Below are 18,722 nucleotides of genomic sequence, written 5' to 3'. Positions count from 1 at the left end.
CATCATTAGTAAATAATTGGTATACTAACACTACTAATATCACCATCAAGATGGATATTCTTAGAAAAATTATATCAAAAACAGAATTAATTTAAGAAATCTTATTACAGAGAGGCAGAACGTCTACCCAGTCCTTACCTTTAAGAGATAAAATTCAATCATTTCCACCTGGTTTCTGAGTGACTTATCACTTTTTCCCAACCTTCCCCTCTATTATCCTTGAGAAAGTAACTAACAGTACTGAAAGTTAAGAATATTTTTTTCACTTTTGTGTCTACAGGAGGCAAAATTGCAAATGCTGATGACAGATGCAACAGAGCAAGTTGGAATCATCCACTTGTCCTTATACCACCCCTGATAAAATTACAATTTTATTCTTATGAATGACACACATGTTACTATTCCACAAATTACCTTCTTTATTGTTCAAGAAGAGAATCTTAAACTCTTATTGTTCATAGTGTAATTTCCAGATGACTAATACTTATAGCGTAACTGGTTATCCCGGAAATAATTTTAACAAGCAAATACTCATAATTTTAGAGCCAGTGTGCAGGCCACTACCAATCTGGGGGTATCAATCGTAATTCAACATTTCAATTCTTTTTTCATAACAGCCAGTACTTTAATTCTTCCTACCATGGTCTCAGAGCTTCTTTAAACCATAGTTACCTCCTAGAAGTGGTTAATCATAGTTAGTGTTGATCTCAGACAAAGATTTCCCACAAAGCAGCCAATGAAATGAGTGAGGGATTTATCATAAGCTGGATGTGGAGAATGTGACTCATTTTGGAAGGGGGCTGGTGCTCCCTGTTCTTGACGCAGCAGTATGGGTTTCTCCTTCCCTCCCATTTTTACTAACTTTTGAACTATGGTCCATAACAGATAAGCCTCTATACCACTCTGCTGACTAGTGGCTTGTATGCTGAGTCTAGAGTGCACCCATTGTACTCTGTATCACAGAATATACTTTGCTTGTACCTCTTAGATCCGCTGTTTTCTTAGGAAAATATCCAGCCACCCATACTCGCTGACCCACGTACATCAATTTCCCACCTTTTGGTCCACAAGAGAATATATATTCCCATGGCTAAATACTGGGATCTGAACATTACTTCTGGTAGAGAGTGGAGTGTGAAAATTGGCACTGTTGTAACTTCTTTTACATTCTTTGTGGTTCTTTAGTGGATATAGAAGTGAGGAACAGATGTGGTTCATGGAGACATAATCAGATATTAATTTATTCTGCATCTAATACCAAATAGTAAAAGTAATATATAGCTTTGTTTTCTGTAGTTGCATCATCAGTTACCAACAGTAGATTTGAATGTTGAAATGTATACAGTTAGAAAGGTTTACAATTGAGTCAGACTTCAGTACACTATTTATTCCATAGAGGATGAGCTCTGACCATTATGAAAGTCTGTAAATGATCTGAACTGGGAAACACACAAAAATGCGCTCTGTGAATGTTTGAAATTAAAGTAGACCTGCCTCTGAAGCTACAGATAGGGGATGCTTGCATATCATTGGCAATAGCATAACAATTCATGGCAGTGCCTTCATTCCACAGTGGCGACTATAGGAAATATGGCGGGGTGACAGGTAGTGTGCGTATTTTAAAATGCAGCCAATTGGATGGCAGCCGATACTGCAGGCGTCACCTCCAAAAGCAGATTAAGTGTTCAGACTATCCCTGACAAGGTTATGGGATGGGACACGTGGATGGCACTTCTCTCACACCACAGCATAGTGTGGTAACAGTTTTCCAGCAGTCACTTTTGTTCTAGTTTTTTTTTTTTCAGACTTACATAAGTACAGGTGTGTATATATTGAGAAATTCTGATAAGTTTGAGGTGCTAGCTAAGAGAGTAGCAGTGGTATTAAGACAAAAGGAGCAGAGCTACTATGGGAAAAATTGTCCACTCTTCTACAAAGATCAGGGACAGATTTTGAAGCTTCTGCAGATTATATCTGGATAATTTTGTGCTGTACTTATACTTTAAGATTGGACAAGATACGGAATGATAATCCACAAGAGGAAGTAGAGGTACAAGCTGCTGATGTATTTATCAGAGAAATAAGTACACAAACTGGAGGAAAGTAAAGGGGCAATGACCTTGCCCTTGTATGAGGCAGTTCATCTTGCACAGATAAGGAAGGAAGCTGGACATTTTGCTTCAGTTTCCCATAACAACGATCCCTGCCGCATGTTTACCTCTAAGACAAATTGTTGGTGATGTAAGCAGCTGGGTCCCACTTCTGATAGGCGTTGGGCTCCTTACTGCCACCACTTTAGTGGGGCTGGCACTTAGGTGCTGATTGCTGTCAGTCATCGGGTAGGTCAGACTGAGGCCACGGAAGATTTCAAAGTTTTAGACGTAATAGGAGGTCATGTCAGGAATATGACGGAGGGGTCAGAGCAGTCATCACTCCACACTCCCAGTAAGATCAGTCTACCCTGACAGTTTCCACAGGTGGCCAAAGGTCTTCAGCATGATTATACGTGATAATATTGAAGACATGCAGGTCAATATTTAGGAGGATACGGACACTCAGTTGAGCTTGCTAGTTTTACCCTCTGATGATGAATCTTGTCGCATCAGCGGTCTAGGAACAGAAATCATTAGTCCATTAGGTATACATCGTGTTGATACTGTGATTGGAGATGGACAGTATAGAGTTGAAATAGAGGCAATCAGTAAATAGGTTAGGATTTTTAAGTTATTCTGGAGAATGATTTTCTGCACCACTGTCAGGGAGTCGTTAACTTAAATTGCAAATATTCAGTTTGGTTCTTTAATTCATTGATTTGGTGGCAGTAACACCACAGAGACAGGTAGAAACTGGGGAAAGAAGCCTATTCCCCAAGTTTCCATTCAACCCCACATCTCAGTGTTAAGTCAGTGCACCTGAAATCATATGTAATGGTATGGGAGGAGTCCTTTGGGGACAACTGAAATCCGAGAGCTTATCAAAACTGTATTTCTGGTTGAAATGCTTAGCCACAATGAATTTTTGGCTTGTCTCTAGATTCATGCCAAATTAGGTCCCTCAAAGCAAAGGTTGCTACCAATTCAAGAACTGTACAGAAGCACACCACCCCTAAGGAACCTGCTAAAAGAAAGATTGTTGCATTTGATAGAGACCTGTTGTATACAGTGTTGGAGAAATTAGCATGGCTGCTTGGAAAAAGCCAGTACTTGTCAGCCACAGATATCACACATCAAAAAATTCCAACAGTGAATGTAAGACCGATAGTACAAAAGCCCTATCGCATCCCTTATCATTCACGGCCAGTTGTGGAGAAAAGTATCCAGCAACAGTTAGATGTGGAATTATTCAACATTCCTTCAGTCCTTGAGCATCTCCTATTGTAATCATACTGAAGAAGAACATTAATGATGAAGACTTATCATATTTGTTTTGACATGTGAGCAGTAAACACGATGACTACTCCTGATATATATCTGCTGCCTTGCATAGATGAGACATTTGACTGATTAGGAAATTGCAAGTACTTTTCTGCTTTGGACATGTAATCAGGTTATCATCAGATTCCCACTGGGCCTCGGGACATACCTGAAATGGAATGTGTTGTGCCTTTGGGATTATATAAGCTTATTAGAATGCCTTTTCGTTAGAGAAACACACCTGCTACTACCAAGCAGCTCACAGATCTATTATTGCAGGGATTGTAACAAACTGTGTTTGGTATATCTTGTTGATATTATTGTCTTTTCATGGATGACAGAAGAATACGGTGAACAGCTAAGAAGCATGCTGTCGTGGTTATATCTGTCTGCACTGACATCTATACTCTGAATCACCAATGTGAAGTGCATGGCAGGTGGTATGTACTACCGTACCAGTTATTAAGGTTTTTTTCATGTAGCATTCACATACTGAGTGTGGGAAGAATGATTGTTTAAATGCCTCCATGTGAGCTGTAATTTTCTGGTCTTGTCTTCACAATCCCCACGGGAGTAATACTTGGAGGGAGTCATGGTGTGGGAGAGGTGATAGTATCTTCCTAGAGTCATCATTTAAAGTTAGTCTTGAAACTTTGTAAGTAGGAATACTCAGAATAGTTTGTCTATATTCAAGAGTCTGTCACTTCAGTTTCTTCAGCATCTCTGTGACACTCTCCCAGAGATTAAGCAAACCTGTGACCATTTGTGCTGTCCTTCTCATTATATGTACAATATCCCCTGTTAGTCCAATTTAGTATGGGTCCTAAACACTTGAGCAATATTCTAATATGAGTCTGGTCATGCCAGTGTTTTGTGTGTGGGCTCCATTATAGACTGATTGCATTTCCCTAGGATTGTACTAGTGATCCACAGTCTGTTATCTATGTCACCTACAGCTGAGGTACGTGATTGTTCCATTTTATATCCCTAAAGCATTGTTACATTAAGGTATTTGTAGGAGTTGACAGATTCCAACTGTGATTTGTTGGTACTGTAGGCATAGGATGCTATGTTCCCTTAGTTCATGAAGTGCAAAATTTTACATTTGCGAACATTTAAATCTACTGCTAATCTTTCATCACTTTGAAATCTTATCAAGATGTGACTGAAAATTTATACAGCTTCTTTCAGAAAGTTCATCATTACAGATAACTGCATCATCTACTAAAAGTGCGAGATTAGTATTAATATTGCCCATAATGTCATTAATATATACCAGAACAGCAAGGGTCCCAACACACCTCTCTATGGCACAGATTCAGTTACTTATACATCTTTTGTTGGCTCTCCATCTAAGATGACTCGCTGCATCCTCCCTACCTTAATCCAGTCACAAATTTTGTTTGATACTCCATTCAGTCATGCCTTTGATAATAAGCATAGGCGTGGTACTGAGTCAATGCTTTTTGGAAGTCGAGAAATACTGCATCTACCTGACTGTCTTGGTCCAAACCTTTCAGTACGTCATGCGAGAAAAGGTCAACTTGGGTTTGACACCATCAATGTTTTCGGAGTCCATGCTGTTTGGCATGAAGGAGGTCATTTTGTTCAAGATCTCAGTAATAAATGCTTATATATTAACAAAAAATATTTATTTATATAAAATTCTATTCCTCACTTACTACACCTGAGTGCATAATATGTTCAAAGCTCCTACAACAAATTGATGTCCAGTATATTAGATGATAGTTTTGTGGATTACTTCTACCACCCTTCTTTAAATGGGTGTGATTGTGTATTCTTCCAACTACTGGGAATGGATCTTTGTTCAAGAGATCTACAGTAGCTTATAGTTTAAGAGTGGCTAAGTGAGCCAGAAACTGAGTATGGTCTCTAAGCTTTCAACTCAGTCCTGAAGCTTTGTTTAGTTTTAACGATTTCAGTTGCTTCACTCATCCTTTCAGTGACGACAAGGATGAAATTGGTGCAGTTCTCCTCTTTTGTAATGGAACACCTGAAAACAGAATATTCATGGCTTAGCTTTGCTACTGTCAATTTCGGTTCCTGTCTCATCCGCAAATGAGTGGGCACTAACTCTGGTTCCATTAACAGCCTTTAAATGCATCCCCCTCTCCCCCCCCCCCCCCCCCATGAACCATGGTACGGACCTTGCCTTTGGTGGGGAGGCTTGTGTGCCTCAGCGATACAGAGAGCCGTACCATAGGTGCAACGAGAACAGAGGGGTATCTGTTGAGAGGCCAGACAAACGTGTGGTTCCTGAAGAGGGGCAGCAGCCTTTTCAGTAGTTGCAGGGGCAACCGTCTGGATGCCAGACTGATCTGGCCTTGTAACACAAACCAAAATGGCCTTGCTGTACTGGTATTGTGAACAGCTAAAAGCAAGGCGAAACTACAGCCGTCATTTTTTCCAAAGGCATGCAGCTTTACTGTATGGTTAGATGATGATGGCATCCTCTTGGGTAAAATATACTGGAGGTAAAATAGTCCCCCATTCATATCTTAGGGCAAGGATTACGCAGGATGACGTTATCAGGAGAAAGAAAACTGGCGTTATACGGGTCGGAGTGTGGAATGTCAGATCCCTTAATCGGGCAGGTAGGTTAGAAAAATTTAAAAAGGGAAATGGATAGGTTGAAGTTAGATATAGTGGGAATTAGTGAAGTTCGGTGGCAGGAGTAACAAGATTTCTGGTCAGGTGAATACAAGGTTATAAATTCAAAATCAAATAGGGGGAATGCAGGAGTAGGTTTAACAATGTATACAAAAATAGGAATGTGAGTAAGCTACTATAAACAGCATTGTGAGCACTTTATTGTGGTCACGATAGATACGAAGCCCACGCCTACCACAATAGTACAAGTTTATATGCCAACTAGCACTGCAGATGATGAATAGATTGATGAAATGTATGATGAGATAAAAGAAATTATTCAGATAGTGAAGGGAGATGAAAATTTAATAGTCATGGGTGACTGGAATTCGACAGTAGGAAAAGGAAGAGAAGGAAACATAGTAGTTGAATATGGAATTGGGGTAAGACATCAAAGAGGAAGCCGCCTGGTAGACTTTTGCACAGAGATTAATTTAATCATAGCTAACACTTGGTTCAAGAATCAGGAAAGAAGGTTGTATACACACAAGAAACCTGGAGTTACTGGAAGGTTTCAGATGGATTATACAGGGTGTTACAAAAAGGTATGACCAAACTTTCAGGAAACATTCCTCGCACACAAAGAAAGAAAATATGTTATGTGGACATGTGTCCAGAAAGGCTTACTTTCCATGTCAGGACTCATTTTATTACGTCCCTTCAAATCACATTAATCATGGAATGGAAACACACAACAACAGAACGTACCAACGTGACTTCAAACACTTTGTTACAGGAAATGTTCAAAATGTCCTCTGTTAGCGAGGATACACGCATCCACCCTCCGTCGCATGGAATCCCTGATGCACTGATACAGCCCTTGTATCACAAGCATGAAGAGTCTCTATATTTGGTACCGGGGTTGCGTAGACAAGAGCTTTAAAATGCCCCCATAAATGAAAGTCGAGAGGGTTGAGGTCAGGAGAGCGTGGAGGCCACGGAATTGTTCCGCGTTTAAGAGTCCATTGGTCACCGAATCTGTTGTTGAGAAGTGTACGAACACTTCGACCGAAATGTGCAGGAGCTCCATCATGCAGGAACCACATGTTGTGTCGTACTTCTAAAGGCACATGTTCTAGCAGCACAGGTAGAGTATCCCATATGAAATCATGGTGGTGAATTGAGGAAGTATAGTATATACTGACGACAGTAAAATGAGCTCTAACATGGAAATTAAGCGTTTCCGGACACATGTCCACATAACATCTTTTCTTTATGTCTGAGGAATGCTTCCTGAAAGTTTGGCCGTACCTTTTCGTAACACCCTGTATAATGGTCAGAAAGAGATTTAGGAACCAGGTTTTAAATTGTAAGACATTTTCAGGTGCAGATGTGAACTCTGACCACAATCTATTTGTTTTGAACTGTAGAGTAGAATTGAACAAACAGTAAAAAGGTGGGAATTTATGGAGATGCGACCTGGATACACTGACTGAACCAGAGGTTGTACAGAGTTTCAGGGAAAGCGTAAGGGAACAAATGGCAGGAATGGGGGCAGGAAATACAGTAGAAGACGAATGGGTAGCTTTGAGAGATGAAATAGTGAAGACAGCAGAGGATCAAGTAGGTAAAAAAGATGAGGGCTAATAGAAATCCTTACATAACAGAAGAAATATTGAATTTAATTTATGAAAGGAGAAAACAAAAATGCAGTAAATGAAGCAGGCAAAAAGGAATACAAATGTCTCAAAAATGAGATCAACAGAAAGTGTAAAATGGCTAACCAGGGATGGCTAGAGGAGAAATGTAAGGATGTAGAGGCATATCTCACTAGAGGTAAGACAGATACTGCCAACAAGAAAATTAAAGATACCTTTCGAGAAAATAGAACCACTTGTATGAATAAGCTCAGATGGAAACACAGTTCTAAGCAAAGAAGGGAAAGCAGAAAGGTGTAAGGAGTATATAGAGGGTCTATACAAGGGCAATGTACCTGAGGACAATATTATGGAAATGGAAGAGGTTGTAGATGAAGATGAAATGGGAGATATGATACTGCGTAAAGAGTTTGACAGAGCACTGAAAGACCCAAGTCGAAACAAGGCCCCAGGAATAGACAACATTCGATTAGAATTACTGATAGCCTTGGGAGAGCCAGCACTGACAAAACTCTACCATCTGGTGAGCAAGATGTATGAGACAGGCGAAATACCCTCAGACTTCAAGAAGAATATAATAATTCCAATCCCAAAGAAAGCAGGTGTTGACAGATGTGAAAATTACTGAACTATCAGTTTAATAAGTCATGGGTGCAAAATACTAATGCAAATTCTTTACAAACGAATGGAAAAACTGGTAGAAGCTGACCTTGTGGAAGATCAGTTTGGATTCTGTAGAAATGTTGGAACGCGTGAGGCAATACTGACCTTAAGACTTATCTTAAAGGAAAGATTAAGGGAAGGTAAACCTAAGTTTCTAGCATTTATAGACTTGGGGAAAGCTTTTGACAATGTTGACTGGAATACTCTCTTTCAAATTATGAAGGTGGCAGGGGTAAAATACAGGGAGCAAAAGGCTATTTACAATTTGTACAGAAACCAGATGGCAGTTATAACAGTCGAGGGGCATGAAAGGGAATCTGTGGTTGGGAAGGGAGTGAGACAAGGTTGTAGCCTATCCAAGATGTTATTCAATCTGTAGATTGAGCAAGCAGTAAAGGTAACAAAAGAAAAATTTGGAGTAGGTATTAAAATCCATTGAGAAGGAATAAAAACTTTGAGATTCGCCCACGACATTGTAATTCTATCAGAGACAGCAAAAGAACATGGAAGAACAGTTGAACAGAATGGACAGTGTCTTCAAAGGAGGATATGACATGAACATCAACAAAAGCAAAACTAGGATAATGGAATGTAGTCGAATTAAATCGGGTGATGCTGAGGGAATTAGATTAGGAAATGAGACAGTTAAATTAGTAATGGAGTTTTGCTATTTGGGGAGCAAAATAACTGATGATGGTTGAAGTAGAGAGATATAAAATGTAGACTGGCAAGGGCAAGGAAAGCATTTCTGAGGAAGATAAATTTGTTATCATCGAGTATAGATTTAAGTGTGAGGAAGTCGTTTCTGAAAGTATTTGTATGGAGTGTAGCCATGTATGGAAGTGAAACATGGACAATAAATAGTTTAGACAACAAGAGAATAGAAGCTTTCTAAATGTGGTGCTACAGAAGCATGCTGAAGATTAGATGGGTAGATCACATAACTAATGAGGAGGTATTGAATAGAATTGGGGAGAAGAGGAGTTTGTGGCACAACTTGACTAGAAGAAGGGATCGGTTGGTAGGACATATTCTGAGGCATCAAGGGATCACCAGTTTAGTATTGGAGGGCAGTGTGGAGGGTAAAAACCGTAGAGGGAGACCAAGAGATGAATACACTAAGCAGATTCAGAAGGATGTAGGCTGCAGTAGGTACTGGGAGATGAAGAAGCTTGCACAGGATAGGGTAGCATGGAGAGCTGCATCTAACCAGTCTCAGGACTGAAAACAACAACAACAACAACAACAACAACAACAACAACCAATCATGGTGGCCTGATGTGGCTTTTAAACTTAAAGGATCTAAGTAGTCAACTTACATGAAGGGCTTTGAAACGGAGCGAATATGATTACAAGGTACAGTATGGTCTAAATTGAGCAAGGTGCGCCAGAACAATGATGTATTGAACACAAAGGTTTGTGTGTGGCAAGCATATGAGATACTTTGTTGCATCGCAGGTAGCACAGGATCAGGTCACAAAACTAGCAGGACTAGCACGCATGGAACAAAGGAGTGCTAGTCCTGCAAGTTTTACAGGGGAACTTCTGTGAAGTTTGGAGGATAAAAGTGGAGGCGCTGCTGGAAATAAAACCGTGATGATGAGTAGCTCAGCTGGTAGAACACTTGTTTGAAAAAGGTGAAAGTACTGCATTTGAGTACTGGTTCAGCATGCCATTTTAATCTGCCAGGAAGTTTCATATCAGCACACACTCTGCTGAAGAGTGAAAATTCATTCCGGAAATATTTGAAGAATTTGTGCTTACACAAGCTTAGTTTAACACAGAAAAATTAACAGGAAAGTCAGTTACTTGTCTTCTTAAATGAAAAAATATGATGCTTTCTCAGCTATAGAATATAGCTGTTGCGTTTCTCAATTATTAATATTTTCCACAAAGTGCATCATACTGATCACAAAGTAACAGTTACCTGTGTGTTATAAGAGCACTGGTACTTGTCATTCAGCTATAAGAAATCTTTAGTTATTGAATTTACATAATGATAACATGTAGGAGTGGCTGGCAAGCTATGCTTTTAATTTTCTCTTGACCTGTCACACAACTTGTCACATATATATATATTTCTTTCAGAAATGACTCTGTTCCATCAGTGAATCAGCTACTACTGACACACAGATACTTTTCCTCTGGTGATATCCTTCTGTCCACTGGAGACCCTACTGAACTTGACAAGGGAACACCCAGCAAACGCAAAGAGTTCGGGCAGAGATGTCAGTCGAGGCGGAAGTACACAGGCAAAGATTTTGAAATATAGGTGAGGTATGAGCGGCGGCAACTTGAAATTAGCGGAGGTTGAGGCCTGGTGGATAACGAGAAGAGAAGATATACTGAAGGGCAAGTTCCCATCTCCGGAGTTCTGACAGGTTGGTGTTAGTGGGAAGTATCCAGATAACCCGGACGGTGTAACACTGTGCCAAGATGTGCTGGCCGTGCACCAAGGCATGTTTAGCCACAGGGTGATCCTCATTACCAACAAACACTGTCTGTCTGTGTCCATTCATGCAAATGGACAGTTTGTTACTGGTCATTCCCACATAAGCTTTCTATGTGAATTTTGTGTGTATGTATCAACCTGCCAGCGCTTTTGTTTGGTAAGTCACATCAACTTTGTTTTTAGATATATTTTTCCCAAGTGGAATGTGTATGTATGTATGTATGTATGTATATGTTGCATGATGCATGATGACAAGAACCAACAGGGAGGTGGGGGGAGAAGAAGTTTATTGGTTCATAAAAGGAGCATAGAGCATTTAGAATTAGAAAAGGAAAATTTAAATTTCTTCTCCCCCCACCTCCCTGTTGGTTCTTGTCATCATGCAACTTTTGAAGCAGCACCATTTGAAACTCTAAGTCTCTCACAGTTGAGCATAAGTATTTTTATTCCATAAACAAAATTGACAGTTTTCAGATGAGATGACTGTACAATACAAAGAAGAACATAATGAAGGTGTTACATCTCTAGCTGCTCCCCCCCCCCCCCCCCCCTCCATCCCCACACTTCCCCCAGACCACATAAAGCTGCTGGAGATTGTTGTGCAACCCAAAACTATGTATTCAGTGGTTACTGTTTCTGAAATATTTAGGTGGGATGCAATGAAAATAGCCTCCAGTTAGGATATATGCCACTGGCAAACTTTTACCACAGAAATATAAAATGGGTTATAATTGTTCATTGTAAATGTTGGCAACTCATTTTCCATATATTCTTCCAATATAATTGTAAGTAGCCATTATGATATAGAAATAGGATTTGTATATGCCCAAGAACTGCAAAAGTGGATGCGTAAATAGTGTTCTGTAATTCAGCAAATGCACACGCATCAAAAAAAGTTTTGCATCACCTTGGTTCTGCGAGTTCCAGAACCTGTACAGAAAACTGGAATAGAGATAAACATAAACATCATTTTCGCCCTTTTTATTGCTCATGAAAACCACACATTGCATGTTGTACCACCATACAGTGAGACCTTCAGAGGTGGTGGTCCAGATTGCTGTACACACTGGTACCTCTAATACCCAGTAGCATATCCTCTTGCAGTGATGCATTACTGTATTCATCATGGCATACTATCCACAAGTTCATCAAGGCACTGTTGGTCCAGATTGCCCCACCCTTCAACGGCAATTTGGTGTGTCATTATCCTGAAGGAAATCATTCACAAGATGTGCACGATGGCGGCACGAATTGTCATCCATGAAGATGAATGCCTTGCCAATACGCTGTTCATATGATTGCAATATCGGTTGGAGGATGTCATTCATGTATCATACAGCCGTTACGGCACCTTCTATGACCACCGGTGGCGTACATTGGCCCCACATAATTCTACTGCAAAACAGCAGGGAACCTCCACCTTGCTGCACTTGCTGGACAGTGTGTCTAAGGTGTTCAGCCTGACCAGGTTGCCTCCAAACACGTCTCCGACAATTGTCTGGTTGAAGGCACTATGCGACACTCGTAGGTGAAGAGAACATGACGCCAGTCCTGAGCGGTCCATTCGGCATGTTGTTGGGCCCATCTGTACCACACTGCATGGTATCGTGGTTACAAAGATGGACCTTGCCATGGGCGTTGGGAGTGGAGTTGCACATCATGCAGCCTATTGCACACAGTTTGAGTCGTAACAGGGTGTCCTGAGGCTGCACGAAAAGCGTTATTCAACATGGTGGTGTTGCTGTCAGTGTTCCTTGGAGCCATAATCCATAGGTAGTGGTCATCCACTGCAGTAGTTGCCATTGGGTGGCCTGAGTGAGGCATGTCATTGAGAGTTCCCATCTCCCGGTATCTCCTCCAAGTCCGAAAAACATTGCTTTGGTTCACTCTGAGACATCTGGACACTTCCCTTGGCACAAAGTAACAATGCAGACATGATTGAACCACAGTATTGACCATCTAGGCATGGTTGAACTACAGACAACATGAGCTGTGCACCTCCTTCCTGTTGGAATGACTGGAATTGATCGGTTGTTTGACCCTTTGCATCTAATATATCTTTGGGGCGGTTTAGTGATGTCTCTGAACAGTCAAAGGGACTGTGTTTATGATACAGTGTCCACAGTCAACATCTGTCTTCAGTTCTGGGAACCGGGGTGATACAAAACTTTTTTTTTATGTGTGTACTTTATGTATAACATCCATTGCTGCTGTGATGAATTAATCTTTCTAAGACATAAATACAACAGCAAGCTGCCCAGTGAGTAACATGCACCAAAACTCTTTGTCAAATTACTCTCCATGATGTCTGCATTGTCACATATTGTCACAGACTCTGAAAAGACTATGAAAAAGATGCAATGAGGAACATACATTAACGATTTCATAAAGCAGATCACATTTCAAAAGTGCTGCTGTATTAAATGTCTACTTACAGTTCATCATCTGTCATAGAGCTACATATGACAATATATTATCTTACGTAGAAATGTTGCATCTGAATAGAACTAAATGTGGCATACTTCTGTTGAAAACTTCATCAAACTGTTTATTTTAGTATACATAACTTGGAACTTATGTTCGATATATGAGCTACCACCAATCTGTAGGTTCTGCTATCTTTTGTGGGCATAACATTTAGATGCTTTCTTTCTTTAACAAATCAAACTTCTGTTGTAGGTTCTATTTCAATATATGTGTAGTTGTTTGCGAATTGAAACTGCTGTATATTTTTTCTCATGCTTTATTCTGAAGTTTAGGAAGTTCTCTTATGGACAAAAAACAAATAACTGACCCTTTAACTAATTTTGAGGTAGATTGTTATGCTATACATACAGATATTTAACAAGGCCGTTAAATGTTTTGGAATAATCTTCTCATAGCAGGAGACTGCATCAGTTTTGCATTTTCTACTACTCTTTTGAACTTCTTTACAGCGTTGATCAGCCTCAAAGTATCCACATGTGAATAGTATGGTGATCTATAATGCTTATAGCTCCTGTTAAACACATTTTTTCTGCAGACAGTGACTAAATATGAGTGATGAGTATGAAAACACCCAGCATAGTCTACTATTGCTGCCAGCTTAAATGGATGGGAACACTGTTCCAAGAATAATTAACCAAGGAATAAAATGGCATCATACAACACACAATCAGTTGTACCATGGTTTGTATATTCCTTGGTTAGTTGTTCCTGTACAATACTTAGATTTTTTGGAAGACTTTTCACAGACACAGTGGTGGAACAGATATTATTATCAATCACTGATGACTTATGTAGTCTTTGTGCTGATTGCTAATATGATGGCTGAGGCACCAATGAAACCATTTGTCACAAATTTAGTTCCTACTTTCGGAAGCACTGATGCAATCGTGATAGACAAATTTTATGTCTTCTTTACCTGTGCATGTTAGCAAACTTTTGATTATTAAGCAGTGCAGAACCACCCCTTTTCACTCTAAAGCCAATGGCAGAGTTGAATTGGTTCATAACATGATTACAAGGACGTTATTTTATTATGTTAACAAAATTCACATTGATTGAGACAGGTATATACCCTACATTTTAATTGTCTACACTGCTGCATCCACAAATTAATAGGACATTCACCTGACAATATTGTATATGCATGAACAATGAGTTCTCCTTGTGAGTACATAAACTGCCACCAGATATTAATTCATGTGAGACCAAAGGACTGGGACAGTGACTTGAAACTATTTGGCAAAAGATATAGCAGAATAATTTTAAAGGAACTGTTGAGAAATTAAGGGAGGCAAGACATTGTACTACTGCCTTACCAACAGGGTGATTGGGTTTTGTTAAGAAACCTAGTATTCAAAAAGGAAAAGATGAAAAAATTCCTCCCATCCTATGAAAGACTGTATCAGGTTATGCATATAACATCACATGTCATTGTCAAGATACTGTTAGCGGCCTGGTTTGTGGTTGTGCACTCCAGTAGTATAATAAAGCTAACCCTTTCATACCTTTCACAGGTCAACTGAAATGTTGGATTCCATATCAATTTTCGCCAGATGTGGCTTAATTTTCTTACTTAAATTGTGTGTTTCTCATCTGTAGATATTTTTGGATTTTTAAAAAACCATTTTTCTGTCAATATATTTTTATTATTTGTATCAACATATTTCATAGCATTGATCTCATACTACGGAAATTGGTAATGGCAGTTATTAATTTAAATGATCTTAAAAAAAGTTTACATTACAGACAATATTTTTAGTCTTCAGTTCTTATGCAACAAAAATTTCTGTCTTCATTTATAATGTTATTAATTTTACTACTCATAATGAAATAAATTTTATAAAATAAAAGGAAGCTCCTATTTTTCATACTGTCAAAATTTGCAACCTTTGTTAATATTCATTAAGTTTATAACTCTTTACTTAAATGATTATTTTCGGAAAACAATATATAAATTAAAAGCAAAAACCAATCTGAATTAAGACTGTCATGTTAGCATTAATGTGCACAATCCAGAATATGGAACTGTAACACACACAATATTTTTAGCACGATGCATCTGGACAGATCAAGAGTATGGACATGGAAACAAGGATGGCTCCTTCCTGTGCCAACCTTTTCATTGGTTGCTTGGAGGGGGCTTTCCTGGGATCCATAAGCCTTCAGGCCTTGGTCTGGTTTAGATATATTGATGACATCTTTGCCGTATGGACTCATCGTGAGCCTGGCCTGGTAAAATTCCTTCTCCCAATTAAATTTCACATGGTCCTATTCCGAATCCCATGCCATCCCCCCACTTGCCCTAAGCACCCTCCTACCACCACCTATTCCAGCCCAGTAACTGGAAAAACATATACTATCAAAGGGAGAGCACCTGCGAAACAGCAGATGTCATTTACCAACTGTTATGTAAACACTGTTTGGCCTTTTGCAACGGCATGACGAACACGCATTTATCACTCAGGATGAATGGGCATACACAGAGGGTACGTACAGGCAACACACAATATCCTGTTGCAGAGCATGCTGTACAACATGGCAGTCATGACGTCAGTGCCTGTTTCACCACACATGCCATCTGGGGTCTTCCCACAGAAACCAATTTCTCAAAACTCAGCAGGTGGGAACTAGCACTACAACATGACCTTGTTTCGTGTCACCCACATGGCCTTAATTTACATTAATTCCTCCTGTATCAGCATTTATTCACAGTAACCACTCCTTCTTCACTCCATTTTAGTTTTCTACATCTTTCATTTTCTGACTTGTCTATTTTTCACCGTACCCCCTCCCACATCCATTGCACACATTGCGCTTAGTTTTTCATTCTTATATTTTTAGTAGTAATCTCTGACTTGCATGTTACCCTGTCTTCCAACCTCAAGCTCAGGATTTCAAATATTGCTCGGTCCAGTCCCCAACAATCAGTCTCTCCTTCTCATCCTGTCTGGTAAGTCTCCCCTAACCCTGGGTTCTGGTGACTTTCCTGAACTGTACCCCTTTCCCTAAACCTCTCCATCCTCTTTCTTCACCCCTCTTCCTTCCTGTTCAACTCTTCTGACAGAAGAAGGAGACACTGGCTCCAAAAGCTTCTAAAAGTTAAGTGCTTTTGAGAGTATGCTTCCCTGCCACCTGTTGGCGAATAGATTTTTTAAATATTAATTTACATTGTATTATCAATAATTGGTTATTTTTCATTGTTATAACTATGTTCTTTGTATGGCACAAGCAAATTCTACGATGTACTTCTGAAGATGTGTTATCTGAGCAATTTTAAAACGTTTCATGAACATGCAAATAAAAAAAACAATAGTTCACAGAGCACAATGTTTCAGTGAATTGTCATTTAAAATAAACCTGGACAAAATCTTTCCAATAAGTTACTAAGGAACAAAGGAGCAGCCCTGACACTGAGACCAACTTCACAAGGTAAGTACTATTTATCTGCAAATATAATGCAATATCTCTCACAAACTAGTTTAAATATTGTCTAAACTATAAAATAGTTCATATAACATAAGAATAAAATTGAAATTCTTCATAATGTATGGACACTTAAGTAAGGGATTACATTATAATAGGCTGAAGACATATAATTGCAATTTGACACTACCACCAGTCGTAGTTTCTGTGAGTCTGCTGCGAGTCAACCCTAGTTGCTAGGAGGTGAAAAAATCATCTGACTCCAGCACATTTACTTGCATTATGTTCCAGGTATCCTTAAGCCACATAGTAGAGACTCAGTGTGGCCCTCTCAAGTAGTTCTTACTGAAATTTTAGTCTCTTTTTCTTAGTAAATGCAGAGCCATCCTTCGAGGCCTCATGGTTTGTGATTGTGTAGCATTGACCACAGAGAGTCCTTGTTGATCACAGCTTTGTCATTTTCATTTTCATGTTACAATCCAACCACAACTCTATCATCTTTTGCATCAATACTCACTCATGTTAGTTGGACTGAAGTTTTGAATCTTCCATATTCCATGAAGACTTTGAGTTTAACATACTGCAATCAGGATTAATCAGAAGAGATACTTCCCTGTCAGCCTCTCACCTCTCTGTTATATGTGACCCAGTCCTTCAAATCTCATTTACAGCCTTGCTTTGTTCAGTTACTATTCAAAATTCCATGCATTTTACGTCCTATATTTGAGTTTGTGTTCTAATATTCAGTATTCAATGATGAATATTCCATGTTTTATGTTCAGTGTCAATTTGATCACTTGTTTGTCCACGCATCCTTTAACTCCTTGTTGGTAGGGTGGTAGTATGCCAAAAACTGTTGAATTGGCTCGTTGCTGCTGCTGAGGAGAGATTGATAACAGTGGTTTCTATTTGAACAGTTTAGTTCTTTTGCTGGTGTTAAATCTCAGTTCTTCTGCTCCCTCAATAGCAACTGCCCTCCTGCAAAGAAGTGTGACACATCACATATTGTTTGTGCAAGTCCTTAAGGCTGTCTCATGTCTGTGGAGCACCCATGAGAATTACAGTGTAACTGGTTTTAGTATGGAAGCAATCTCCCCATGGCGGTGAAGAAACTAGTATCATAACTGTCTGAGACCTAGTTTTTGACTTTCATTTCTTCCCAAAACATAGGGATTTGAAGTGGCAGGGGTGAGCCTGATTATGGACTGACAAGTAAGTCTAGTTTATGGCAACATCTTTTTCCAACTAATTATTGTAAAGTATATGGAATTCGGCAGTGGACTGTCCTTGGTTCATCTGACTTAACTTGGTTTGCCAGTAGCCTCCTCTCAGAACAGGGTGAGACGCATGGCCTATGGTAATGAGAGCATGCATGATATGTGGTTTTCCCAATGATGTGGATGTTGGTTCATTCAAATCGAGCAATTATCATGGCAATTATGAATTTTATCATTCACCATAGCTAACTGAAATGAGCAAAGAGGTGATAATATCTTACATTATTGACATACAACAAAAACACATGCAATACACTAGACTCTCCAAATGTGTGCTGCTCTAATTGAAGTTCATTCCTTCAAGTAATTTGTTATGCCCTTATCCTTTTTCAAGATTTGTTTCATCTTTTTTTTTTCTTGCTGGCACTGAGTTTTTGTATGCGCTGACCTGTCATGGTTTTTGAAGGCAAGTTGCTTCAGCAGTGATTAGATGCTGTGATAACTCAGTCTCTCTACCAATTTCTTGCTTTCTCTTTGTAGTTGCAGTTGCTTTTACAAATCAGTATTAAGCCAGTTAGTGTGGCTGTCAGGCACACCACCTAGAGGTCTCAAGTTGCTAAATTTATGGCAGCAATCATTCCAGTGAGTCAACAGGTGGGGTCATGAGTATTTATACATCCATAATCATTTCACCTTCATCACTTATTGATTATCTGTGCATTTGTGCCAGTGTCATAACAATCTTTTGTGAGGTCTGTTGTTGAGGTATCATCATGCTCTGTTTTCAGCCTCTTATGTA

General features: G+C 39.4%; 1 long non-coding RNA gene across 2 annotated transcripts in view; it reads left to right on the top strand.

The window, feature by feature from the left end:
* The window catches only part of LOC126284549 (uncharacterized), a 105,513-nt gene that overhangs the window by 70,899 nt on the left and 15,892 nt on the right, over positions 1-18,722 (top strand). For both annotated transcript variants that reach the window (XR_007551495.1, XR_007551496.1), the window contains exons 2-3: positions 10,433-10,725; positions 16,619-16,712. This is a non-coding gene — a long non-coding RNA (uncharacterized LOC126284549). The remainder of the gene's footprint in view (positions 1-10,432; positions 10,726-16,618; positions 16,713-18,722) is intronic.

Source organism: Schistocerca gregaria, chromosome 8 (assembly GCF_023897955.1).
Source record: "Schistocerca gregaria isolate iqSchGreg1 chromosome 8, iqSchGreg1.2, whole genome shotgun sequence".
Classification (NCBI taxonomy): domain Eukaryota; kingdom Metazoa; phylum Arthropoda; class Insecta; order Orthoptera; family Acrididae; genus Schistocerca; species Schistocerca gregaria.
This window is presented reverse-complemented; position numbering and strand designations above follow the sequence as displayed.